We start from the raw sequence: 27971 nt of genomic DNA, 5'->3' as shown, positions 1-27971 counted from the left end.
CAGCGGGAATGCTGCGCAGATGGAAACCTTTGTCCTTCTTGTGAGGCGAAGCAGGGGGTTGTACAGCGAACCGTGCTGAGGTCTCCTGGCTACTAGTCCCATTCCCGTCCTGCTAGAGGATATCTGCTATAGTGAGAGTCGGCTTCTCCCTAGGCAGATGTCCGGGTGCTAGTATTTGGGCCTGCAAGAGGCAGAAGCTATTCTTGGGCCTTTAAAATCCAGAAATAACTGGTGCTGTGAAAAGTCTGCGTCGAATTCCCATCAGCCTACCAGAAGAGAACTGCTGAGTTTGTGCCCTTTCCCGTCTGGAAGCAGTGAGCACGTTTTCTGCTTACAGCTGTTAAGGAAGTCAATGCTCCTGCGATCCCATGTTGTCTTCCTCGCAGAGCTTTTATCTCACCTTTGTCTTGTGTAAGGGATATAGCTGAATTCTGATTTCCTACTAACGGGACTCTTGTGCCCTTGCCCTCAACCTCCTCCTCCTCTCGCTTTGATCGTGATATCTTTAAATATCCATTTCCAAAGTGTCTGAGCAGCATCTGGAGTGGATGGAGGAGAATATATTTGAACCTGAAAGTTGAAGACAGGTTTTTCTCAGCAGTTTCTTTGCTTGTTCACAACATGTGTCTGTCAAAATTCTTGAGTGGTGCTGGGTGAGATTCCCATGGAGGGGAACTGCTGAAGGCAGCATGCTGAACTTGATGCCTGGTGCTGGCTCAGGACTGTTGTGGGGAGAGGTTGGAGGGGATGGGGGACACTTGCAGATGACACTCATGACAGCTGATCAGTGGTACCTGGTGGTGACTCTGCCATACTCATCATTAGGCTGTGCTTTACTGAGCTGGGCTTATCCAGGTCACAAAGCAGCATAGAGTTGCACAAAGCCAGCTTTGTCATGAGGGTGTTGATAGCAGGAGGTGTGCTGAGAGGCAGTGGGGCCCTTCTCTGAGAGCTGGAAGTGGCTGGATCCAGGGGCATGGGGGCAGCAGGACAGAGGAGATCATTCCCCCTGTTCTTTAGAGCCTCAGAATGCAGCTGAATCTGGGGCAAAACACCTGAGCTGTCCTTGCTTTGGTTATGCTCTTTCTTACCCGTATCTCTGCTAAGCAAATTGTGCTCTTGAGTCAGGTGGAAGCTCAAGGTACTGGCCTCTCCATAGCCTCCATGTAGGTAGCACTGGCAGTTCAGATTCCCCCAGAGATGGCTGAAGTGTAGAAGACTTGCTCTGTAATGGTGCTCAAAAGAATTGTCAGCAGCTTCAGGGTCACTGAAGCTTCCTGCTGTCCCCTGTGGGGTAAAGCAGGCCTTTGTGGGGACTCGGTTCCTGGGCTTGCTCTGCTGACAGTGCTCCTGGTTTTCCTCCCCTCCTTACCACCGGAGGGCAGGCAGGAATCCCGCAACTGCCAGCCTCCAGGGAAGGAAAGCACTGGCATAATTAAAAAGCAATTAATGTTTGCGCTGCTAGATCTGTGGTGGCATCGCTCTTTCCAGTGGCATGCTCTGCATCTGGGCCCCTCACCCCCTGCTTCACTCTGTGCATTTTCCTTTATCAGTTGCTTTTCCTTTTCACTTGAGCTGGCTGTGAGAGCTCAAGTAGAAGTTCACATTAGGTTGCAGCTGAGATCTGCTTTGCTGGGGGGATTATGGAGTTGTCTGTGATGTGTTAGCTGCTGGGTAGGGCAGGGGGAGCAAAGCCTTCCAGCAGGCTGTGATCAGGCAGAACCCTCTGCCTTCCAGGGCTGAAAATGCTGCTGTGGGGCCAAATGCTCCCAGGCTCCAGTCTGCGCTGGTGTAACCAGTACCACTTCCTTTATGGAACTGGTTGATCCAACCTGAACAGGACAGCTGAGCTGTGTTGTCCTCTTTGGTGAACTGGAGCTTCTGGGCTGGCTCTGTAGAGCTGTTGGCACTGGTGGAGGTTCAGGCAGCAACTGGAGAAGAGCAAAGTCTGCTCCCACTGATGCATCTTAGTCTGATGTGGGCCCTAGGTGTAGTAGAGAGAAAAATGGGAGCTTTGAGGTGTATCTCAGCTTTTAAAATTGTTTGGGTGAGCTCAATTTCTGTAATCGCTTCCTCCAGGAAGCTCCCTGGCTGTGCCTGTTGTGCATGTCAGAGAGATGCATCACCTGAGGGTTAAGATACAACTGCTGGGAGTTGGGAGGCAAAACAGGCCAGGACCAACAGCTGCCGTGGAGGGAGGGATAGGGCACTAGCAAATGGGCATGCAGTAGGACTGGGCTGATTGCACGGACTCTGTACGGGGTTAAAGTAACTGACACTGAGTGGCTGTTTCTTTCAAAATGTTAAAAATATCCCAGATTCTCCATGAATCCGAGAGATGCAACTGCAGTTGCCTAGCATGACTGTGGATGACTGTCCTGCCTCAGAGCCCTGGTGGGAGCTGCAATACTTGCACTAAGTTGATATTTTAAGGACTCTTACAGAGTAAATTGCCTTGATCTTTAGTTTGGCAGCTGAGCTGACCCAGCTGGGATGTAAACCAGTGGCTCGGTGACCTGCTCCTTCCAGGGACTGAGTGTGAACTGACCTCTCATTCATTGCTCTCATGTGGGGCAGAAGGTCCAACCCAGAAAGTTATCTGTGTGTGACTGAGATTAAATATTTTGAGCAGATTGCCATATTTCCCAGAGTCCTCCAGAGGTGAGAGCCTCCCGCATCCCTGGGTGGAAGGACCTGGCTCTCGGGTTGGAGGAAGGAGCTTGTTGGGCTGCAGTATCGCCCCGCCATCATGCCACAGCGCTGGGGTTATATGGCTGGTGCTGTGTAACAAAAGCACGTGACAGCACAGCGATGCTGTACCTTCAGTCTGCCCTTTATGCACATCTTTTCTTGGCAGCCTGTTGCCAGGTGCCGCTGGCACGCTCTCCCTCTGAGCACTGGCTGATGGAAGACTGATTTCCATCCTGACACCTCCAGGCCTTTCTTTCCCCTCCTGCTCTCACTTCCCTGAGTTACTCCAGGAGAAATTCAACAGGGAAGGCTGCTCTTGCTGGAAGGGCTGCCATTTTCAGAGCTGTGATCTCCCCACCCAACCTGTTCGAGCTCCCGGTGTCACAGGCACAGCCTTGCTTGCCGTGAGCTTCCAACTCCAGGAGACACACAGCAGAAATGCTGCACAGCTTAGCAGGGCCCAAGGTGATCTCTAAAAGCATCTGTGTGTTGTTGAGATAGCGCTTATCTGTTGGGAGGGAGTGAAGGAGTGAGCAGGCCTGACCTCCAGAGCACAAATGAGACTAAAACCTTATGCCTGAATCTCTCAGCTGATCTATCAGATCTTCCTCCACCTACAAAAACATGAAAAAATATCAGTAAAAACGATAGCGAGGTGCTAGAAGACGCTTGGGGGAAAGGAGATGGTACTAATGGAGAGCAGTAAGAGGGTAGCGTGGTACTTGCAGCCACGAAGCGTGCTATAAATTGGGTCCTGCGTGATGCTGAGCCACTGTCGCACCATATGGCAGCCAGTGTGGGTTGTAAAGTCTGAGCCCCTCGGCGGGTGCCTACTGCCACCCAAAATGGCTCGAAGCCATCTGCTGTGACTACCCATCCTCCCACCTCCTACTGTAGTCGTGGCCTGAGCGTGTTTTTCCTGCTCGTAGCCTTTGCAAAGCAGCCGTATCTTCTCTTAGAAGAATTTGGAAAGCTGTAAACCCAAATGTTTCATGTAAACCTTCATGTCAACAGCATGTTAATGTGTTGGAGATGTTACAGATGCTTCCTGCCCTCCTCAGCTGTTTGTTCTCTACTGAAAGGGGTCAGGGGTGCTGCAAGAGCAGCAGTCCCAAGAGTTCAGGTCCAGGCTGAAATTCCTAAAACAAGGGACAACAAATGGTTGTTTAAAATTCCCCTCCATCTAATCTCCACAGATGCTAGTGAGATAACATTTTTTGCAGGGTTACTCAGCAACGAAAAAATATTTGGGTCAAGTTGAGCTGTTTACATTCATCTTGGTTTATCCATCTCATAGGGAATGAAACAAGTTTCTTAAGTTTTTCCCCCTTCATTTTATTTTTATCTCTGTGCTTTGTATAAAAAGTCTTCCATGTGAATCATGAATATTGTGATTCCAGTCATGATGAAGGCCTTGTGACATCTCTTTGCTGTGGTGGTACGTGAGGGATGAGTAAGCTGGCTCCAGTGCAGTAAGAATCAGCCTGGTGTCTGTCTCCTGCACTTCCTTGGCCATCTGGTTTTGAATGGATTTGCCCCAGTTTGTGAACTGGTGATGGTAATAGGAGTAAATTTAAACTCTTTTCTTCTAATGAGATGCCCAGTGGCCCAGGGTTTCACACGTGATTCTCCAGTCTGTGTGTGAAAATGCTCTCAAAGCTTTACACTCATTATGTTTTCATGAACTCTTCACTTTCTGATTCTAAGTGAAGGTGCAAATAACAAAATGTCTTTCAAAAGTCAGTTTCTGCTTTTTGTGCAATTACAAAGTCCTAATAAAGAGACTTACTGAAAGATTGGTTGTGCTGGCCCTGGTCTTGTGGAAAGCTTAGTGTTGTCTGTGAGGATCCATCCATCCTAAAAAAGCACTAATTGATTGAAGATTGTCCATAGCTTTAGAGGAATATCCCATGCCTATCCCAATAGCTTGGCCTCTCTGATTTACAACTACCTGAAGGGAGGTTGTAGTGCAGTGGGAGTTGGCCTCTTCTCTCAGGCAACTAGCAATAGGACAAGAGGACACAGCCTCAAGCTTTGCCAGGGGAGGTTCAGGTTGGACATTAGGAAGAATTTCTTCTCAGCAAGGGTCATTAGCCATTGGAAGGGGCTGCCCAGGGGGGTGGTGGAGTCACCATCTCTGGAGGTGTTTAAGAAAAGACTGGCCATGGCACTTAGTGCCATGGTCTAGTTGACAGGGTGGTGTAAGGGCAACGGTTGGACTCGATGATCCCAGAGGGCTCTTCCAACCTCATTGATTCTGTGTGTGTGTGATATCTATGTCCTGGGGCCCTGTTGGTCTTGTTGAATTAAAATGGTGGAGGCTGGAAAGTTAGAAATGATCAGCCATCACTAAAGGAGGCCATCTTATGTGTTAGCCCTCTGTGCTCGCCAGCCAGGGGAAGCTTGTCTCCCTTTGGGCCTCCTTGGAAGTGCTGCCACTTGAAAAGGATGAAGAAAAAGCCCTGAAGGAATGGACTGGAAACAGATGATGCTGCACCAGCTCCAAGGAAGCACCAGGCCTGGCTGAATAATCTGAAAGCCTTATCTGTCATTAAAGTGAAGGATGTATCCTAGTACCCAGGGGCTTGCCCCATGCAGAGAGCTGCTGGTGTTGCCACAGGGCTCTGGGCAAGGTGTGGATGGCTGCTTCCAGGAATACCTGGGGCTGCCGTGGGAGACAAGTGTGTTGCAGGCATATGAATGAAAAGTAGGTCAGCAGTGGGGAGCAGGTCTCTGTGGGCATTAGCATGCTTGCGTGTGTCTGGCAAACTTGGGGAATGAAGGAAAAAAAAAAAGCTGTTTTTTATCCTCCTCTTCCCAATGTGTGCTGTGGGGGGAAGAAGGGGTCTTCAGGGACAGCAGGACAGATCCTCTCTGGAGCAAAGCTTTGTAGCTCCATTGATTTAGTTGGCACTTCACTGATTAATACCAGTTGAGAATCTGGGCTAGAGTATTTTGTATGCTTGTAAATAATTGAACACCATGTGAATACAATGATGTAAGGGAGGATGGGAAAAAAGCAGAGACTCTGAAAAATTTTAGGGTTTTTGCAACGAGGCTTTTATGTGGAAACACGTTGGCATCTTGGCTGTGAGATGCTAGGGTCGAGCGTGAGGGGTTTTTTCATCGTAATTATAAGGACTAGAGCTGGAGAGCTGTTGAAACTGTGAAAAACGGCAAGCACATGTCAAATGGGGAGAGGGAGACTGCTGCCAGCTGTTACCCCCTCCCCGCTGCCTGACTAGGTTTGATAAATACGCATTTTTTTTTTTAATACTAAAAATGAGTCCTAGTTCTGGCAAGGTGCTAAGTTGACAAACCTGGAGATTAAAGCCCTCCTTATCCAGGGCAAAATGGTGACAGCACAAGCTTCCCCTGCACGCCGAGGGACCCAGTTAATGCTCCGCTGCTCTGGTGAAGGCCAAGAGATGCGACTCATGGCAATAGTGTTTTGTGGTGTGGCATACAGGCTACTTTAATGTGCTGGCTGCCAAATCCCCGCCCGTGAAAGATGGCTTTTGACGGCAGGGGTTGGTGGGAGCTGATGTTGACCTGTCCCTTCCCACTGGTCTGGGAGCAGATCAGGGGTTCCCAAATTCACCCCTCTCCCCTGCATAACGTGCCTGTGACAGCTCCAGCCCCTGCTCGCGAGGAGATGTGAGGTTAGGAAATCATTTGATGTATTTAAACCCACCTTCATGTGTGACTTGGGGACTAGGAAGGAGCCAAGGCTGCGGCCTGTGAGCCGGTGGCTGCCCTCGGCTGTGGCGCAGGCGCTCCAGGGAGCCTGGATGGAGGGCTGCTGATACACGGATGCGAGCTTCAAAGCCTGGAAGCTTCCCAGGAGCTCCTGTGGGAGGAGATGAAGCTGCGAAGCCTGGAAGTGGGCCTGCAGATCGTGTATGAGCTCTGTGTTAGGCACGAGCCGGTCGCCCGGCGGAGAGGGGCTGTGTCTGCGTTGTATCTCCTCACAAACCAGGAAGAGTAAAATGCAAATCCTTAGAGGGAGTTGTGATTCTTTCTGAAGATTAACACCCAAGTTCCAGAAAGATTCAGGTTCGGTTAGAGCCTGTGGGTTGTTCTTTTTGCCCATCACGGAGTAGAAATTAACATCCCTAATTTCTTGTCCACCTCCTGAGGTCCCGCTGCAGACAGCTGGAGCACCGCTGCTCTCTGCGCTCACCGAGGCAGGAGCTGGCTCTGCCCGTGCACGGGAGCAGCTGCCGGTCTGTGTCTGGCTCCAGCCAGGCTGCGCGGTGAACCGCTGCGCTTAGCCTCTCGCCGAGGCTTTGTGTTCTTCTGTTCTTCGTCGCTGTCTTTAACTTGAAATAAAAGTCAGTCAGAAACAAATGACCGTTTTGTGCTGGGTGCGGGGCAGTGTAATAGTGGCTGCAGGTGCCCTCCTTGGGCCACGGGCACAGCTTAACACCATAAGCCATTTTTATCCAGGGCTTGGACATTTCTCGTTGTGGTATTTATCAGATAGCTGTTCACTACAGTGCAAATCCCTCTCTGCAAGGTACTTTGTGTGCTGCCAGATCTCTTCTCCGCTGGTCTCCGGGCCGGGGGCAGTCTGCACAGAGCCCGCATGGACCCGGGCTGGCCCCACTTGCTGCCCTCCGCCCTAGCCCGTGAGGGGCTCGGGTGGGAATGGAGTAGCAGAGAGTGTTGGAAGTCAAGATTGAGATGTCTTGAGTGACAGATACAGCCTGGAATCACACAGATGGATGCCCTTAGGACAGTGCCACAGCAGGAGATGGTAGGAGCAGGAGGGGTGTGCTCTGAGCGCAGACTGGAGTCCTCCGAAGCCCCAGGCGTGGGACGCGGTGCTGCTGGGGGTGAGGTGGTTTGTCTGGGGTTTGAGGTGAGATGACGCTTTGCCGCTGCTCCCTGTAACAACAGAACAGATATGGAGAGCGCTGTGTAAAACAGCAGTGCTGTCCCACCCAGGCAAGTGGCAGGAGTGTGGGATTTAGGGGGCTGCCATCCCCTCCCAGCTCAGCAGAGGTGGTCTGACCTGGAGCTTGTCTGAACACTCGCTGCAGGAAGAAAACTAGAACCTGGGGGGAAATGTCAAACAGCAATTGTTGGAGAACATGATGCTGGAAAAAATTTCAGCCCTCACCCCACAAACTCATTCGAAAACATATATTAAAGGTTACCCAGACAACCTTAATATCTCCAGCAATGTGACCTTGAGAACCACCTAGAGAGCAAGAAACTTGCAGGCAATCTCAGCTGCTGGCCACAAACGGTGCCCACAGAGCAGCGTGCTTTATTCCTCACCTTGATTTCACTCGACTGTGGTTGCTGTCACCTGAGACTCTACTGGCATCAGGTTTGGCTCAGAGACTTGTTGCCTCTCGGGAGGGTTCTGGTGAGCCATCTATGCAGCACTGAAATATTTATTTCATAAGCATCCACTGAGGAAACTAAATTTCAAAACAAGCCAGCCCTGCGGGGGTACTCCTGAAAGGACATCTGAAGTGAACGTGGAGCTCCCCAAAAAGCACTTTTTTATTGCCCTGGGACCTAGGGTACAAAGCTGCCCATTGCAGGAGTGGCTGCCTTCCTCTGGAAGGCAACAGCTAGTCCCTGGGCCAGAGAGTTGCAATCTCGTTTAAATATATGAAAATGGAAATGGGTAACTAAATTATCCCCGTGACATTCCTAAAACTAGCAAAGACCTGACTTCTTTCTAGGGACTGGACCAAAACAACAGTGGGATTTCTATGCCTGAAATGTTAAGTGTTAGGACACTGCCTTGGCAGGGAGGGAAAGCAGTAGAAAAATGCTAAAATAGCAGATCAATCACAGCTTTCAAACCTTCCTTTGTCACTTGTTTCATTTGCCTCAGGCTTCCCAGAGGTCTGCCCTGCTCGATGAGCTCCCCTGGGACACATCAGGCTCCTCAAGCTGTCACTGGTGGAGGCTGGGGACAGGGAGGTAGGAGCCAAGAGTGTGGTGTGAGGACCCACACAACCTGCTGCTGTGGCCTGTCTTTGTGGTTTTGTTAATAAGAAGCTCTTCTGAGTCCCTGGGACCAGCCCCAGGTTATAGTCCCCACAGGAGAGGGACAAGGTGGTGCCCCCACCCAGTTTGGTCTTGTGTTAAAGCACAAAGTTAAAACAGGGGTCAGACCGCAGGGGATGCTTTGGGCTGACTGATGAAAGTGCCGTGGAGGGCCAGGAGGGTCGGGGGTCTGTCTCCTCGTGCTCCTGCCCATTGCTGAGGCCACGGCAGCCCATTAGCCATGGCTTGCTTACTGCTGAGAGGGGGTGAGAAGGGTTGGGAGCTGCAGCAGGAAAGCAAAGCTGTTACTGAAATAGGCCCAAAATGCTCAGGTGGTGACTTTTCCATGCCTACATGTTTCAGGGGCACTTGTGAGAGCACTATTAAAAAAAAAAAAAAAAAAAAAAAGCAAGTCAGATTTCTGATTTATTATTCATTCAGGAAAAATCATTTCAGAGTAAAATAAAATATTTTCTTTCTCCACCTCATTCTTAATATACTCTCTTTCTCTCTCCCCCGCCTTCCCTACACCCTGCAGGGCTCCAGGGAACAGTATGTATGATATTATTTTGTAAAAATCCAATAAAAATTTTAATCAGGTCAACATCATTACAGGAGAGGAAAGTGATGGAGCTTTCCTTATGCATAAAAAAAAATGTAAAGAAAAAAAGCGATGTAAACATGTAGTTGTAGAAAGAGGTACAGAGAGCTTCACGCCTGGCACCATGCAGTGCCTCCTCCTCACCCTGTCTCCATGGAGCACAGTCTCACTTCCAGCCACACGCATACCAAATCTGTGGCTTCTCGCTGACACAGCCAGAAGCACACACGTGTGCCTCGCCCCCTTGCACATACACCAAATATGCTCCAAAGTAGGGAGATGCAGGCAAAGGTCTGTGGCTAGCACCCTTTGGGAGACACCAGCTTATGGCTGGAGATCTTCACAGAGCGTTAGACCCCTATGTCTGGATATTGTCTTTAAACAGGGGTTAGTAAAGCAGAGGGACTAGCTAGTTATGTGGCAGCTCCTGTTTCTAATCCTTGTCTCTCTGATTACCACGGAGGGGAATAAAAAGCTCTGGCAACACACGGTCATGCTCTGAGGATTTGCATAGTATATTAAGGCTTGCTAAGATCTCATTCATATCCTGACATTTACAGAAACTGCAGCTGATGAGGCTCCTCTCCATCTTCCCTCTTTCAGATTAAATGTGAACTTCTAAATCTGCCAGGAGGAGCGAAGAGAGGGCTGGGGAATGTAACTGTCTCATGCCGACCTCGGTTCATTACCACCATCAGAAACGTGGAGCTAGGCCAAATGATAGGAGTGATGGATGTCCGTGCAGGTCAAAACCCCTATGGGAGAGGAGCAGACATACCAAGCCCTAAAAGTAATATAGTGTTGACTCCAAGGGATTTGCAAAAGCCTCCAGAAATGAGGCAATCAATACTTGGAATAATGTATTGTTGCCATCGGGTTCCTTGGGAGGGTGCAGGAGGGGCTGGTTACCTGTCACAGCCTTCGCCACCAAAGTCAAGGTGGTGACTGTGGCTGACAGTGCCAGCTCTGGAGATGAGCAGCATGCTCTGGGGAGCCCACCCATGCAGTGGGCAACGTAACTCCTGAGAGCAACACAACTACTGGTAGAGATGCCCATCTCTGCCCTGTTAGGACTTCTCCTGGGGAGTTTGCTGCCTTCCTTGGGGAAGCAGGGACCGATGGAGCAACCGTTGGGTCCTTGTGCCTTTCTGACTCTGCTGGGACATAGAATTGTCCTGGTGGACTGGGGTTGGTTTTGTTGCAGTTCAGAGAAACTGGGGTGGGGACTTCACCTCTTGGGTGCCTTGTGTTTTCAAGCTGTAGATGGTTGAGGTTGAGTGGTGGTTGAGCTTACTGAGAGGGTGGCATCAGTAGGAGTAGAGCAGGGATTGTCAGGGCTGAGAGCTGCTCTGATGGCTGAATCCTGCCCTAGGGTGGGAGGTGTCTGTGGGGACTGTATCCCCAGCCAGGATCAGTCACTGAGGTTTTTCTGGTGACAGTGCTGACTTACATCAGGGTCAGAATGTGTTGTAATTCATCACCTCAATTGTCCCCTTGGTGGTGGTGCCCCTCTGCATGGTGGTGTCCCGTGTGGCTTGTGGGAACGTGTGGCTGGGCCCATGAGCTGAGGCCTCCACTCTCTGCTGGCAGATAGGCTAAAAGTAGGAGTAGAAACATTCAGCGCTTCTGGAAAGAAAAATAAACTCCCAGGCAAGTGCCAACTGCAGGAACCGTTTTGGCAGAGTACCACTGTGTGGGGGTAACAGCCTCATGGTCAATGGGAACAGCCATAAGTGGAAACAGCCCCAGCCCAGGCTGTCTGCACTGGCACCCCCTTGCAGCCCCCCCAGCAGCGTCCAGGCTCGTGCCTTCGCCTCCCCCAGCCACAGGCACACGTGGGCTGTGTGGTCGGAGGCAGGCAGAAGGCACCCTGCCCACGGCACACGGGCTGGCACCTCTCCTCCTCCTCGTGCTGTTTCTTTGCCACCCTCTGAGTGTATGCGCGCACACATCCTACGGCTCTGACGTCATTCTCCTTTGGTTGATGTGAAGGACTCAAAAATGTCCATTTTAGGGGTTTTATATTTTGGGAGCCAGACTGAAAAATCTTTTCATGGTCAGTGACAAGCATCTTATGGGAAACAGATGAACAGTACTCCCAGGAATTCCTCTTATTGCTGCCTGTGTTTAAAATCTAAAGTTAGAAAGGGGAGGGGGGAAAAAAAATAAAGTTTTGTAGGCTGAATTCCAGTTGAGACAGTCTCCGCAGCTCTCCCTGTATGGACACAGATCTCGGGTGGTAGAAGTGGGCATGGAAAGCTTGGCCGGGTGCAGATCTGATCTGGAGCGAGGCCCTGCTCCCCTGCTGGGAAGCTGCTGATCCTCTTGAAGGGTTTGGTCTTTCCTGGAGCCCAGAAAGAAATGGCAAGTGCACCCAGAGGCTGACCTGTTATGGAGGTCTGTGCATGGTGCACCCCAGCCAGGCCTGGTGGCTCTTTGCAGAGGAGACCATGTTCCTCTGGTCTCTTCCACCGTGGAGAAGTTATTTGCTTCCAGGCAGCCTGATGGTGATGGAGGACTTAGTGACCACCCTCAGCCACTGCTGATGTCTGCAGCAGGGTTGGTCTGCCTTGGCTGTCACCTTTCCCAGCATCATAGATGTGGCTATGTAGGTCCTACAGGATCGATGTCTGGACCTGCTGGAGCTTTTCTCTGAGCCTTGTGATGCTGCCTGCTGGGCTGTGCCTGGTTGTGTCTGTAGGCAGAAGCCATGCCTGAAGCTGGGAAGGGAGAGCTGCAGCTCCCTGTAATAGATGGCAAGAGGGACTGATGGCCCAAGTGGTAAATAAATCTTGTGGGCTGGGTGATATAATAAAGCACTTGACCTTTGCCCTGGTGGTTTATTTTGTAATCAGTGCCCAACAATTGATTTATGGGATAATCAATCTCTCCCTCTCTCCCTTCCTCTGGCCTTGGCGTTGCTTGCACCATGGTCCTTGCTTCTGAGTGATGGCTCCAGGTTACAATTGGCGCCCAGGGACAAGGCTGCCTACCCCTGCCCCCTTCTCTCCCCCATGCCCGGGTCGGGAGCGGATGTGCTATTTACAGCCTCATCTGCCCAATAAAGGTTTATTAGGTAGCTCTCATCCCTCTTGCAGGGGCAGCCCTCTCCGCCTTGCCAATCTGCACTGCTCCTGGCCTGACAATTGGCTTCTCAGCACCTCAGTTTATAACTCCTGCAACAAATTGTCCTGAATGAAAGGCTTTCATGGCTTGTGATGGATTTCCCTCACATAAATTGAGGCTGTGAGCATCCTTGCTTCTGCCCAGGGATGCTCTGCACTGGGAAGCTGCAGCTGGAGCAGTGAAGCTTGTGCAGGGGCAGAATTCATGCCCAGGAGATGCACGTCTCTGCTGCGTGTTCATAGTGTGGCTGTGAGTCCCCAGGGCTTCAGACAAAGGGCAAAGCAAAGAGCTGCTCAGTAACGTGCGAGTAACTTCCTGGCTCTAATGCACAATTTTTCATCTTTGTGGCTATTATTCTCCTTTCTCTTGCACTGGCTTGTGTCTTCTCTACTCAGCACTATGCTGCCTGACAGCCGGATGCAGCTGCGATGGGGATGGAGGGAAAGGGCTGTGGTGTGCCTTGGAAGGGGGCTAGTGAGGATGGGGGCTACATCCTCCTTTGCTGCCCAGTAAATCTGTTCTTGCTGGGCCCTGGTTCCCCTTTGCTCCCTGCCCGAGAGGCTGACAGGATCCTCGCTGCTCTGATAGCTGCCCGTGGCCAAGGCTGCCCGAGCAATCGATGGAGCCCTTGGAGGGATCTCATAAATACGGTACTGTAAGGAATGAAAAGAGAACGAGTGAGGGAGCTCAGCGTGTAGCGGGTCTCTGACAGGGAGCAGGTTCACCCAGTCAGAGAGAGCTCGAGGAAGGCATTTAAGTGTCAACTCCAGCCGGGTGGCGTTTGTGATGAACCGGTGAGATATGAGCAAAGGAGGAAAGGTCTGAATCTCACCAGGCTTTACTCGAGAGAGGCAGCACGACCGAGGCCCTGAATTCCTGAAAAGCTCTGGAAAAATAATTCCCAGTTTTGATGGCATTACATTCAGGCCCAGATTTCTATTAGAGGCCCATCCTAGTCATGCAAGCTTACCAAGACCTGTGTGTCTTCCAGCCATCCTGAGGATATGATATCAGGTACCGCGCTATGGGCAACCACAGTGAAATGGTGGCACCAGGAGAGCTGCCTGCATTGGTGGAGGCCTGTGGGATGGACTGAGGGGAGCTATGGTAGATATAAAGTGCTCTGAATAGGAGGCTGCTGGGAAAACAGAGCCCCAGCCCCATGGCATGTAGGGCACAGGTCTGTGTGTGAGGGACGCCAGAATCCTGAGGTGATGCTGTGTGGGATGTGGGGCTGGGCTGGCTGCGATCATTCCTAGTGATGGCACCTTTTCTTGGAGGGTTTTTTAATCATCTCCTCCTTCCTTACGAGAAGTCCTTTCTTACATCTATTCTAAACTTGCCCTTCTCTTATTTAAGGCTATTCCTTCTTGTAATACATCATCCTTGGTCAGCCTTAAAGGTTGGCAAACCCTGAGGGAAGAAAGGAAAGAGTTATAATGTCTGAGGGACTAAAGGTTTGATTTGGATGCAACCACATTTACTCAGCAGCAAATTACATCTTCAATCAAACCAATGCAAATCAGGCTCCCACTTCAGTCTATTTGTTTGGACTTACTGAGTGCAAGGGGATTCATTATTTCTCGTTCTTCCTTCCATCCCACAAAGTTTATGTCACAGAATCACAGAATCAATCAGGTTGGAAGAGCCCTCTGGGATCATCGAGTCCAACCATTGCCCTGACACCACCATGGCAACTAGACCATGGCACTAAGTGCCATGTCCAGTCTTTTCTTAAACACATCCAGAGATGGTGACTCCGCCACCTCCCTGGGCAGCCCGTTCCAATGTCTAATGACCCTTTCTGAGAAGAAATGCTTCCTGATGTCCAGTATGGACTTGTGTGCACTCATCTGTAAAAACCGTCCTCCTCTCGAGGTGTCCTGCTGTTGAGAATAGGTACATGATGATCTCTGGGTGCAGGCAGAGCCTGTATCCCTTGGGAAAGCAGTAGGAAAGCAGCAGTTTCTGCCCAGGATAGTACGGTGCGAGTGAAGGGAAGGGTACTTCAGAGCTGCAATTAGAGCGCTCTGAATAATTCAGTTTTTCAATGTGGTGTCTGAAGTACAACGGTTAAAAAATGTCTCTGGGAGACTGACAGTGATCCCTTTCCCCTCACACACGCCTTGAGGAAGAAACAAACCATGAAAACCCATTTCATTTGTTTGGGGTCATTTCATTTTGCTGCTTGTTTGTGCGTGCCGGCTCGCTTCCTAAGTGAGAAGTGCTCTGTTTCAGGAATGTCCAGAAAAACAAAAAATCAGGTCTGAAATTTTCATTTTCACTTGTTTTTCTGAAGTTCATCTCTGAATTTGACCTGTATGTGTCTGGATTGATATGGAACCTGCATTTTAGGGGTGAGAGGGGGAAGGTAAATCCATTGCTTTTATAAACAATTTCCCTTGCCTTCGTCCCAGTCTGCCCTGGACATCTGCGTGTCTGTCCCTGCCTGAGCCTGCTACGAAGCCCCTGTAAGTCCTTCTCCTGCACCTCGCACCCTGTGAGAGGATCGGGGACTTGTCCAAGCCCCGAGTCGTGCCAGGGGCAGAGCCACCCATCCCACGCCGCAGCCGCACTGGCTCGGAGAGCGCCGGCTCCCAGAGTGTGGGCAGCGAGAGCCCAAACACGAAAGTAGCAATCTGCTTTCCCCTGGGCAGAGGGAGGCTTCTTCCCTTGTTAATCGTTCTCTGTTTCTGGAATAGTCATGACAGTGTTTGGGGAGAAGAACCCGCCTGTGGGTTTTTGTGTTCGATCTGCTCCGACGCAACGCGAGCGAGGTGAGCGGGTGCACGCCGTGTCCTGCAGTACTCCCGAGCTGCCCGCGTCCTTGTGCCCCTCGCACACCAGGGCCCTGATCCTGCACAGGCTCACACGTGGGCTTAACTCCTTGCACTGTCAGATTCAATAAAACTTGGCCAGTAAAGCTTAGGAGAGGTTTGCAAGGTCTGGACTTAATGGTGGTAAGCCCTTTGAGGCTGGAAGTGCCTTCACATTGTATGTGTGTTGCATGGAGTTTTTGTTCCTGCTTGCAGCCTCCTGTTACCCCTGCCTACCAAGTCCGATCTGGATTCACTGCACAGAGCAGTTTTGAGCTGAAAACAGCTCAAAGCACCTCCTGAAGACGGTAGGAAAAATTTCCATGCTGAGGATAATGAATGGTGAGTGCAGAGGAGGGACACGGTGGGAATTCCCCTCTCCTAGAAAGTTGCTCTGAGCCTGAATTTCAGTGCCGCGAAAACCTTGGAGGATTTTAGTACACGGGAATGGGTTTGTTGTTTTTCTTCACTCCTGAATTGGGCCAAAAAGCTTTGCCTTCTTTTATAGATCCAAAATTGTTCATGATATTGTTTCAGAAACACTGCAACTCCCATGTGCCTGGTGCTCCCCCAGCTGCTGGGGGCGGCTGGGAAGGGGACCGGCAGGCTTCCTCTGGGACATGCTTACATTTTTGGGACCAGTTCCTTGGGATTGGTGTTGTCTGGCAACGATGCGTCTCTCAAAAATGTGTTCAAGCGGTGCCAGGGAGGATAGCAGGGAGGCTCATAACCAGTACAACACACGTGAGGCTGAGATTTTTGCTCTCTTTTTGAGCTGAAACCTGCTGGTATGGGCAGAGTGGTGGGTTGGCCAAGCCTGGCTTTTGTGGGCGAGCACACAGACCTCTAGCTGCTGGACCCTGGCTCCTCCATCATCCCCAGGTTATCTCCTGGCAGGAGCCAGAGCTCAGAGTTCGCAGACCTCTCCCCTGACTGCCAGCAAAGCCCGCTGTGAACCCCAGGTCCTGCACACAACCAGCTCGGGGCTGTCACATGGCAGCAGAGAAAAGATCTCACAAGCATCAAACAACTGCCCATGCTTTCAGAGGGGCCTGTGACCCCCAGTGTGAGCTAGTTGCCCGGGTCCCTGGACCCATCCCTCTTTTCCAGGGACCTTGCTCACTTTAGGCAAGGGGAGCTCATCTCGGAGCTCCTTGTCTCTGTCCCACGCAGCCCAGAAGTTGTTTCATTTATCTTTTGTAGATTCTCTGCCCTGTAAATATTTGCTTGTAAAGCCAAAGTTATACACAGTGTTATTTATGTGGAGGAAATGGATATTTAAGGCTCCTCCTCTTTGTTATGGCCCACATTATTTTCCGAAGGCCAGACCCCTTTTCACAGGGCAGCTGCTGCCGTTACCAGGGTTTCTGAGCCGGCTGGTTTAGGGCTTTGCCTCCTGATGCCTCTCACCCGGCTGGCCTGTGGGAAGCTTGGCTTGCAGGGGTGTGCAGTGACTTTTTCCTTGCACTGTGATTCCCTACCTCTTCCCTCTTCCATCTTCCCTTCCCAGACAGGTCTGCTTTTCTTCCGTTCTACCTTACACCCCATCAGCTCTCCTCCCCGCCTTCCCCCCCCGCCCAGTTCCCAAGGCCTTTTGAACGTGCTGTCAATGACTGCAGCCCAGCTCTGCTCCTCTGGTTCCAGCACAGGGCTGGCCCCTTGCCCTGCTTTCCCCGATGCTGATAAGCTCTCCCTGGCAACAGCTCCGCACCGGCAGAACATTTCCCTCCTCCAGATCCCTCATCCCACAGACCTCTTGAAGACCTGTCCTCACTTGGCAACCCAAATTGTCTTTCCTGGTGTTCTGTCTACCTCTTTGTCTTGTCTGTCTGAAGATCTCCCTCATCGTGCCAGCAGATGGTTGGGTTCAGGAACAGCTCCACAGAGCCCGTCCTCAGTTGCCATCACCTCCTGCACTGCCTGGACCGAATCTCAGCATCCCTGTGCAAGCTTTGCGTGGGTAACTGGAGGTTATCCCAATCCACGGGCCAGCTCGGCCTTGCCTGCGGCTGAGATGGTTGCGCTCAGCCTGCATCGTTCCCTCGCGTCGGGTTGCTAAGGTACAGCTAAAACTCTCATCCGGAGTGTCATCATCTCACAGCTCAATTCCTGCAACATCCTTTTCTCTGGCCTTGACAAATGCAATCTTCTCCCACTCCTGCCTGTTCAGAGCTCTGCTGCAAGGATCATTTTCCTCGCCTGTCATTTTGCTCATGTCACCCATGCTTTACTTGCTTTTGCTGGTTCCTGCTGGCAAACAGCAGTTACCTGTCTCTGCTCTCCGGGCCTTTCACAGCTTTCTTTGCTGTTAACCTCGTAGTCTCTCTCCACACGCGGTTTCTCGCTGTCAGTCAGCCTCTGGTGACAGCCTCTGCCAGCACTCGTCGTGTCTCCCAGCGCACAGCACTCTGCTCCAGTGCCTCTGGCTCGAAGGGGAGCTCCTAGAAGCACCCCGCAAGGAATGTCTCCCTGCCCTTCACCCCTCCTTTGCCAGCCTCTGTCCCAAATTGGTGACAATGGCTCAGGTGCAAGTGTGGGAACCACCTGTCTGTCAGGCAGCCACCCTGTTTTCTCCTCCTGGTTCTTCTCACCCTCTGCTTAGGTTGAAGACCTTTGGGGCTGGGCCTTTTTTGGCAGTGGTTGCCTAAAGAAATACAAGCTGGTGAGATCCTCCTGGCTCCGTACACATGATGTGTGTCTGTCCTGGTGCTGTGCTCTGTGGAAGCAGTGGTGAATTCCAGCTGAATTTGGCAGGCTTGGTGGGGATGTTACGTTCCTCCAGGTTTAGGGAAAAGAGGTGTCTGGATACCAGAGAGGGATCTTCTCTGGCACCCGGAGATGGGGGCTTGCTTTGCGCTGGGTTTGTGCAGCTCAGTGCTGGTGTGGAGCAGGTTGAGCCCCTGCCCCTTCCTGCTTGATTCCTGCTCCATCGTGCCTGGAGCGTAGGGTGCAGGCAGCTGGCCCAGGGGAGCTTCCTCTGCCCCAAACCTTGCTGGTGGCCGAGGGACACCCCAGGGTGCATGTGCTATTGCAGACCAAGTCTGCCCCAGACACTACCTGCCTGGGCTAATCCGGAGCGGGGCAGGGTCGTGGTGATCCTGAGCAGCACACGAAGCCCCGCGCTGTACTGCAAGTGCAGGAGGGAGATAAAAACGCATCAATGCCTTCATCTGCCCTTATGGATTTTTCCACCATGTTTTCTAAGCGTTCATTTTTATTTATGTGAGGTTAAAGTCAGTCCAATTTGGAAATCAACTTGTCTAAGGAGCTCCCCTCAGATCGTATTAGCTTCATGTAGTATTTCTATTCATTTTTGCTAATGCCATTCACCAGGCTGGCTGCGGTGGTGGCTGCGGGAGATGGTAACCCTCTCCTTGCCAGGCCGCTGGGGCCATGAGCCCGGTGGTGCGGGGAGGGCTGTGGGAGCAGCGAAGGGCTGGTGCTCCCGGCTTTCCAGCTTCCAACAGCGTTGGGGGGGCAGTTTCTGACATCTGCTCCAGCACGCTCCCCCCTCGCTGTACCCAGCGTCACCAGCAGCCCACCTATCGCTGCCGGCAAGTGGGGTGTCTTTACCCACCAGCACTGGAAATCAGTGGCTGGTTTGGACAGAGAACAGTTAAGAAGCGATCAGGCTATCCTTGTAATTAGAGAAATTCCTGGAATTAAAAAAAAAAAATCCATTGAGGGCTTTTAAAGGGGAGCTAGGATGCCTGACTCAGGAAGTCCTTGAGCCGCAGATTGCCAGCAGCGTCCTGGGGAGGTATCAGTGCACGCTTGGCCGGCTCTTACACCCCTCCCCTGGCACTCGCTGCTGGCCCCTGCCAGAGAGGGTATTGGCAGGGTGAAACCTTCGTGCTGGAGCTGGCAAGCTCTGCATCCCTTCCCAAGGCGTTATTTTGGTAACCCCGAAGGAACTGGCTGCAGCCGGGATCGCAGTGTTAAGGTGGGGCTCGTGTCAGCCCCAAGCTGGGGTGGCCACCGGTGCGGGAGCCGCTCCTCCCCGTGCCAGAGCTCCTGAAGCGTCGCGGCTGCCCCGTCTCTCCCCTGCCTTTGGTTATTTATTGAAGTGGTTTGATACTGGATGACTGTAATTAAAAGAAGAAAAATACACACAATAAAATGATTTCTAAAATGGCAACGCGCTGGATGCAGTGAAGCAAGGAATGTTTTAAATATTTATTGCCGCTGGTCTGCTGGAGGGGAAAAATTAAAATTATTTAGCCTGAGAAAAACATTTTAATTATTTAATTTGAGGGGAAACCTCCCCTACAGCCCTCCTTAGTACTAAGCCCCAGACAAGTGGCAGCACAATTCAGGGTTTGATTAAAATCCGAATGGAACAAAGACCTAGAGATTGGAACAAGGGATGGGGAGCCATGGGGTTGCCGTCCGAGCCTGAGGGGGGTCCCCCTGCTCTGCCACGGTAGGTCTGTGTGTGTGATCCTGCATCTCGCAGGGGTAATTCTTCCTCTTGCGCTTGACAGCAGTTAGCCAGGGATTTGCTCTGCACGTGGGAGCCAGGGCTCAGGACGGGAGCTGCTGGGTGCATCAGTCACGGTGTAGGAAATTGCAGCAAATTCCCATGACCTGCCATCTGCAGCTTGAGCTCTCTGGCCCCGTGGGCTGCTCTGAAGAGCTTCGCTGGGGCAGGAGCTCTGGTGTGTCTGTCCCAGCAGGCCAGCTCCACCGTGCAGGCCCTGCTAGGCTCCCCAGGCATCTATCTTGTGCGTGGCACGGGGCTCACGCCGTGCAAACAAGCCACGAGACTGTTCAAACACCCATGTCTCATGGCATTTATATACTGGGGCTGTGAGGCTTTTCCCCAGAGCCTCCAGGAAAGGCTTTGGGGCCGGCGTCCCATTGGCACGTCCACTTGAGGCTGGAGCGAAGGATCTTCCAGCTGCGTATCAAAGATTGAGAAGTACGAAGCGTGGGGTCTGGCAGCGGCTGATTGTTTTCTGGCAGAGGAGGGGCTGTGATTTTTTTCTCCCTTGTGGCTCCAGATTGACAGTCTCTCATTATTAGCCCCCTGGAAACAGGCACTTTGACTGAAAGAGCTATCCCAGCCTTCACTGTAACAATCAAAGCGGCTCAAGAATAAACATGGCTTGGCAAGAATAAACACAAATTGCAGTGCTTGCTGTGAACAGTGATATCCAAGGGAGCAAACATCAAATGAAGGATTATCCCTGTTTGCAAGGAAGCTCTTGTAGCAAGAGATTGAATAAGGACCATCTGCAGCCCAGAGAGAAGGGGCTACCAGGAGAACCTGCTCGTGCCGTCAGGAGCTCTCCTGTTGGAAGCTCACATGGGCTCCTTTAGGCACTGTCCGGTTTTACTTCATACGCTCTGTTGGCTGCTGAAGCCCTGAGCTCTTTGCAGCTACCTCCAGCTCACAGACAGCGTGGGCAAGTCCAGAAGGCACAAGGGAGGGAGTTGTGTGGGAGGAGGGTTAGAGAGGATGAAGGGAGCTTCCCTGAGGCGGGCACATGGGACAGGTGCTGGACCTGGCTGGGGCAGCTGCTAGCAGGAACACTGAGCTCCTGCGGGAGCTGGAGGAACATCACATCACACAAACCCTGCGGGAAGCTCTGCTCTCTGCTCCTGATGCTAACGTTGCCAGTCTTGGGGCAAGAGCCCTAAAAGCAGCTCTTCACCAGCAGCCGTGCCCCTGCAGGAAGCGAGCACGAGCAAACCCTCCTCCCCAAACCCTCCCCGAGAGACAGCCCCCACGACATAAATCAAATTTGGAGGCACAGAGGTTCCATAAACAAGCTTATTTTCTGAAGCCAGGTCCCATTATGTTATCTGTCACTTTATTGGGGTTTCTGAGCCATTTATTTTTATGTATATACATCGGAGCTGGTGATCTGGCGTTGGCCTGAGAGTATAAAGCTGACAAGACACGGTAGCAGCATGTGAAACCTGTCAGCAGAGCAGCCGCCTGTGAAATGAACACGAGAGCCGATGCCGACGATTTTATTTATGGGGAGTCTCGAGTAGTGCGTGTCGGAGCGGCGGGTGCCGCTGGGCATGCCCCGGGCCGTGCCACCCCGCTGCTGCCTGAGCCCTCGGAGAGGGACTGGCACCAGCCCCGTCACAGGCAGGGATAAGGTCTCGAGGCAGCTGGAGATGAGATTTTCTTCTTAAGGAATATCTTAAGCTGTTGAAATACTTTGCTCACACAGAATCTGTATAAAAGGGTGAATTTTCTTGGGATGGAAGGTTATGAATAGAGTTCTGCAACACTTTGCTTGCCGGTGTTGATCTTGGTGATTGTTCTCTTAATGATTTGTTTGTTTCTTTGAATTTAAGATAAACTCAGATTTAGTGTAAGGATTTGTTCTGAAATGGGAAAACTGAAGTTTCCTTATGTAAAAAAAAGTAGGGCTTTTAAACGTTTTTGAAACTTTTTTCCAGTTATTTTACCCCTGGAGCAACATTGTGCCAAACTCAATAGTCTTTACAAGAGCCTAAATGAATAATTGTTTCTGTCATGTTCCAGGAGAAAAGTATTTAGATCAGCATTTTTTCCTCTCAGCTGGAGCAAACATTTCAGATATGAGAGAGTTTTATGGGTCATTGAAAACCCTAAAGAATCATCTAGATTGTTATCAGGGCGACCGTACAAAACACGATCCCTGCTCTTACCCGGTTGTGACCTTGCTGTGAGTCCTCTGGTTTAGTGCAGAGAGGGTGTCGCTGGCGTGTTCTGGTCCCGCGTTGCTTTGGAAAGGCAGTCGGAGGTTGTGAGCGGCCCTGTTGCACGTGGAGGTTGGTGCTCCCTGCTTGCTCTTGCCAAATTTTCAGCCAGGATGGCTACACTTGGGCTTGCTGTGCTACCCGTCTCCGTTTCAGCAACACCCTGGCCAAAGCTGGCAATGCGGTGGGGTTGGTAGAAAAGAGGGTGGCTGTGTGCCACCCCAGCATGGGCTGCGTTTCAGCAGCGGGAGGTGAGCGTTTATGGCTTGTGCTTGGCAGGGGCCAGCAGAAAGCACTGCTGCTTGCCAGTCCTGCAGGGGAGAGCGGGGGCCCTGTGGGGCTGGTCCTGCGGGAGGGTGTCTCTGATGCAGAAAACCTGTTTAGGTTCTGTTTGGCAGGAGTAATACTTAAAATTTTAATCTAGACTCCCACCCTGTCTTCATGGTTCGTGAGCAGTAGCAATGTTTCATTGTCCTAGAGCCATTCAGGAAAATGTATCTGGAGCAGATGCGTGTCTCATGGGTGCCCTCGGAGAGCTGGAGGCCGTGGGTTAGATGGTGGCATTGTTCCTCCTCAAAGCAGCCAGCCCTGACCTGTCGGTAGGAAGTTTCCCGGTGCTGCTCTGCTGCCTGCTTAAAAGCAAGTGGTATTATTTTAATGCTCAGCTTTCTCTCTGGTTTGTGTGAGGAGCACGTTTCCTTCCCTGGTTGGACTTGCAGCCTTTTCCCCCAGCACATCGCGTGCCATCCAGCTGCAGGAAGGGCCTCTTCTCCCTTCTCCTCCGTGAGCGAGAGCAGGCAGCCCTGCCTGATTGATCTGCTGCCTTCCAGCCTGGATCATTCCTCTGCAGCTCTGTCTCTCACCTGCCTGGGCACTGCTAAATCTTCCCTGGAAGGAACAGCTATTTGTCAAGTGAAATAGGAAGGTTTGAGTTTCACGTTCCCCCAGGCCCCTTAGCAGGGCTCTGGCTGCTCTCTGGACACTTGCTTTTCTGCGCCGGAGTGGTACAAGCGAGACTGAAGGCCGTGAAGGTTTTCTGGAAAGAGAGCTGCCTTCACCTTGCCTGCTGTCAGCGCTCTGAGCCCTCGTGGCGAGCAGTGCGTGCAGTGTGTCCGTGTCCCCCCTCCAGCCTGTAACATGCCCAGGGTTTACCCTCTGTGGAGCGACGTCTGTGGTCCCTGCGCCGTCGCCTCGTTCCTTTGTGCTTCTCTGCACCAAGCCTGGCTGACTGGGAGTGTAATTGCGCTGCATCATGTCTAATTGGTTTGCTCTGTCGCTCTCCATTTGCTTCCCCTGTCTGCACGCTCCCCTCCGTAAATGCGCCGAGCTGCGAGCGTGAGCAGGGCACGAGGCCACAGTCCTGATTGCTGGAGGAAAAAAAGGCACCCAACTTCTTCCTTTCTTCTCCTAAATTCAAATGACAAGAAACAGAGGAAAACAATTTTGCAAACCCTTGGCAGAGGGCCAGCTCTGATAAAGAGCCGTAATTAATCTCCCCAGCTTTATTAGAATATCATTACAATTAACTCGGCAATCTTCCGTTGATCAAAGCCGCCGTTCCCCGCAGAGCAGAGGAAGCCAGCGTGAGCCTAGATTGTGCGCTGCTTAAAAGCACCTAGAGCTGGATCCTTCCTGCCAGCCCACAGCAGCCGCTCCGTCCCCTGCCTGGTGGCCCAAGGACCGGCAGAGGTGTGGGCAGGAGAGCTGTGCTGGCACGGACTGCTGTCCTCAGCTGAGCTCCTGAGCCACTTGCACCTTTGATTTTTTCCAGCTGCTCCTCTTTGTTGAGCTATTACAGCCCAGATCCCTCACAGTGTGTCCTTCATTCCTGATGTCGATGCTTTTGGGTCCGGCCTTTTAAGCACCGGGTTTATTCCTTTGTGTGTGTTCACGCAGCTCTTCGCGTGCCTGCTTCCCAGGCTCAGCTGGAGGGACGGTGACTGCTGCAATCATACAGCTAACAGCAGTGTAGCGGGTAAAGAAACCAGGGGAAACGTTTGTGGGAGCCACATTTGAAAGAAAGGAGCGTTGTCAGAATGAAGCTTCATAAGCTCTGCAGTTAAATAGCCCGAGATGTGTGCTATAGAAAAGCAGAGAAAATGAGCACTGTTAAACTACCCCTTTCCTCCTTTTCAAACCGTTCTTTTAATATCGGGTATTTATCTGTAATTTAAGGCTGTGATTAGTTTTATCAAAAAGATAGTTCTGAGGCAGAGATCTTAAAAATGATGAGGTGTGTGTTTGAGAGACAAGACCAGCTCCGCTTGCACTGCAGGATAAAGACGTTATCTGTTTGCTGCCTTGAGCATCCATCTGTGAGGGCCTTGTGCCAGAAGGAACCTCCTGGTTCTACACACATCCCAACCCACCACCCCAGTCTTTCAGGGCACTTCTCATTCTCCTTTTCTCATTCCATCTACTCCTGCCTCTTTCTGCATGGTGGCAGCGCTCTGCCAGGCTGAAGCGATGCCCAGGGCCTCCTCTGCTCTCTGGTTCTTGGTGTCGAACCGAGGAGGTTTGCTCCAGGGCAAACAGCCTGGCCCTGCCTCTGTTTTCAGCCTGATGTAAGATGGCACAGGTGGAGGTTTGATCCCTAAAATGGCTCTGCTGTGCAGGATTTGTATGCTGTGAGCAGACACGGGGAGTGTGAAACCACGCTGTCTGGTTACACAGAGAAACGCAGGAAATGAAGCAGCTTTGGGTCTCTTCTCCCATGGTTTCTGGAGCAGGTCACAATGGGCAGGCGAGCTGTAGTGGAAGAGGCAATGCTAAGCTGCCTCGCAGGTCTGCCTGGGAAGAGTTGTTAGCTGAAGGCATTTGAACCCCTCGCTCTTGCTTTCTGTCCTGAATTCTCATCTGTTTGAATTGTCAGCACTTGTGAGCCCTGGGAAAAAGAAAAGGCAGGTCCAGGGTTGGGTCTGTTCGACCTTGGCATTGTCCCTTTAAGCAGGCACCCAGGAGAAGGGAGCAGCTGCTCCCGTCCATTTGCTGGTGGGATACAGCATAGCAGGCAGCCCTGCCTGGTCTGCCTGCCTTCACCTGCTCTCTGCAAGCCCTTAACCCTTCGGTGGGGGGAAAAGGAGCAGGACTGCATTTGCAGCGTAGATTTCATACGCACAGCACAGGGCGTACGGAGCGAATGCACCTCGCTGGCAGCACCGAGCACTGAGCAGGGTCTGGGGTGGCACCCACTGCTCCAACTGCAGGCTGGGGGCATGAGTGGATTAAAAAATGCCATCAGATGGCTTCAAGGAAGAAAGGTTCATTAAGGACTAATGAGAAAATGGTGCAGAGACTGCGTGGCTCAGAAGCTCTCTAACCTCGGGTTGCCTGAGGCTGGGAGGGCTCGCACAGGAGGAGGGTTATAGGGTTATTCTGTACTCGCCTGGGCCTCCCCTCTGCCATAGGCACCTGCCTGGGGACACTCTCCTGAGGGGCATGGCCCTGGGCTGACTCAGCGTGGCCCTTCTCAGTGCAGACCTTCCCTGGTCCCTGAACCCTTGTACAAGGGAAAGCTGAAGTTTTTCATCTTCCCCAAGCCCGTGTCCTTGGGTATGGGACGGGAACCTCCATCAGGGGTGATGGACACCTGATACCTCACCTCTCCGGACCGCGGAGGAGGAGCTGTGGCTGGTTGAGGGTGAGGTTTGCTTGGCCAGGGCACAGCCTCCAGCACAGGCGCAGAGACGTACGCCCTGCAGCCTGCATCAGGGACCTGATGCTGAAACAGTGTCCTCGGGTTTGATGTAGGCTGCCACTTAGGACCCGCTTCCCACCTCTCTTGCCCTTCTCCTTCTGTGGCTGTGGATCTGGGCAGATGACCTGAGGCAACAGAAAACCCTAAGAAGAAGAAAAAAACAAACCCATAAGGGCCATAAAGCCTCTGACAGCAGAGGTTGTGGCCTTGTGTAAAGCACCGTAGTGTCCGTGGGGTCCTTTGCTGGTCGATCCCTAAGATGAGAACTCGTCCTTTCCCACTGTGGCCCCCAGCGCTCCTCACTATGGGCAATGGCAGGAGGGGTGGGCTGAGGACAGGAGGGGATGCTCAGAGGGAGCAGGAGCTGGGGGGTCTTCTGAAGGGCTTAGAGCAATGCTTCCCTCCCCGTGCCCGGTCCCACCGTCCCCGCGAGGCAGCCAGCACCACTCCTCCCCAGGTGCTTGGGGACGTTAGTCAGGCTTCCAGCGTGGCTGCCTCAGGTCTCCGAGTGAGAGGCAGCGGATGAGTGTCAGGTTGTTATTAAATATCATTAGTAAGTGACAAAACTGTGTGGAGCACTTCAAGCACAGACAACGGCTGGAGGAGGGATCGTTTGCAGCGCCGGGGAGACGAGCGAGCGGTGGAGGTCAGGGATGCCTGGTGCTGGGCTGGCTCCGACTCCCGCTCCTGCTCGTCACCTCGAGGAGGCAGGAGGGATGGGTGTTTCCTCGGGGGGAGACATGGGTTTGCAGGGAACCCCTGCGTGTCACCAGGGGACTTCAACAGGCCCAAGCACAGGGTCCCCAGGATGGTCTGTGTGTGAGGAAGGGGGACCTGTGTAGCCCCCAAATACTCCTCCTCTTGTATCACCCTGTTCTTTAGGGGCTCAAGTATGGGACAGGGCAGACTCCTGCCCATTATGGTGGAGCTGCCCAGGGGAAAAGCTGTTTTAGCATCTCTTCTACCCAGAGGAGGCAACTGGAAAAGAAATTTTGCAAATGTTTTTCTTGCTAACTGTTTTCCATGCTTGGTGCTCGCTTCGCCCCCAGAGAGAGCTGGAGATGAAGAACCACCGAGAAGGCAGTGCCCAAACCAGCAGCCCCAGCATGTCCGGGCAAGCTTCCTGCTTGCTTTGGTGCCTGGCTAGCCATGGAGCTCTGGGGAGGAGCTGGCTTAGCGGCAGCAACACAAGCCAGAAAGGCAGAAAGCACCTGTCTGAGGGGCGAGATGGAGGCAGAGGCACCGCTGGTGAACACGCCTGGAGTGGGAGCCAAGGGACACCGAGTCGTGTAATCATCTGCTTGAAGCAATCGCAGGCCGTCAGCGGAGCGGAGACGCTTCCTCGCGTTTATTTGAGGCGAGATGCCCTAGTTCTGTGCTTTCAGTGGAGTCCCTAATTATTCCTCAATCTTTGTAGTGAGCTAATTAGTTTCGCAACACTCAAGGCTGGGGAACACTGATAGGGTTGGGAAGCACAAGCTGGAGGGACGAGGAGGAGGAAGGGAGAGCTGGTGAGAGATGGCTGAATGGCAGCTGGGAATGGCTGAGAGCAGGGCAGGGTTTGGCGAGGGAATGGATGATGGTCTGGGAAGGGTGGTGGAGGGAAGAGCCATAATCTCATGGCAGGCAAGGTGCTGGGGTGTAATGATACAGGGAACAGCGATGAGCGGCAGGCGGTAATTGAGGGGGATGGTGAGGAGGGGAGGGAAGGAGAGGGATGGTCCATGGGAGAGCAGCCGCAGAGCCCAGCGCAGGGCTCGGGGTGGGATCCTGCACAGAGGGATGCACAGCCACACGCAGGGCAGGGCAGTAGCTGTCCTCTTACGTGGGTGCTTCCTTGGCAGCTGCCTGTCCTGGGGGCTGCTGACTCTTGGGCTTGCAGGACTGGCAGTGTTTCCTGCCTGCCCCATCTCTTTTCTAGCTTAGTGGTGACGCCGAGGAGCTCCGCTGGGAGAGGCCAGCCCGGTCCCTGCCACATGGAGCTAGATGCTCACCTTCCCACCCGATCGGAGCTGGGTCTTTTGGAGAGAACCACCACAGATAAGGTAACCCACACTGATAACCAGGTCCAGGATGCTCCCACGTATGCAGTGGGCTCTGGCTGGTCTCTGTGTGTGGATGCCTCGCTGCCCAACACAGCGTTGTGCTCCAGAGCCCACACTCCCTACATCTGCACCACGAGCCCAAGGAGCACAAAGGTCTCATTCCTGTTCTCCTGTCATTGGGAAGTTCCCAGTGGCCACCGAGTGCCGCGTGTGACAACTCTGAAGTGCCCAGGTGGCCGTGGATTTATTAGGGTATTATCCTACTAGTGCCGCAAATGGTG

At 52.3% G+C, this 27971-nt stretch overlaps 1 protein-coding gene across 1 annotated transcript in view; it reads left to right on the top strand.

Annotated features, from left to right (window-relative positions):
* HMG20A (high mobility group 20A) overlaps window positions 1-27287 on the top strand; it is a 174531-nt gene extending 147244 nt beyond the window's left edge. Inside the window, exon 17 of the transcript XR_011049018.1 lies at window positions 26695-27287. The gene's annotated coding sequence lies outside the window, so the exon portion shown is untranslated. The remainder of the gene's footprint in view (window positions 1-26694) is intronic.
* The last annotated feature ends 684 nt before the right edge of the window (window positions 27288-27971 follow it).

This window comes from Nyctibius grandis, chromosome 11 (assembly GCF_013368605.1).
Source record: "Nyctibius grandis isolate bNycGra1 chromosome 11, bNycGra1.pri, whole genome shotgun sequence".
In the NCBI taxonomy this organism is placed as follows: domain Eukaryota; kingdom Metazoa; phylum Chordata; class Aves; order Nyctibiiformes; family Nyctibiidae; genus Nyctibius; species Nyctibius grandis.
Note: the sequence above shows the minus strand (reverse complement) of the source record. Positions and strands in the feature narration are given on the sequence as shown.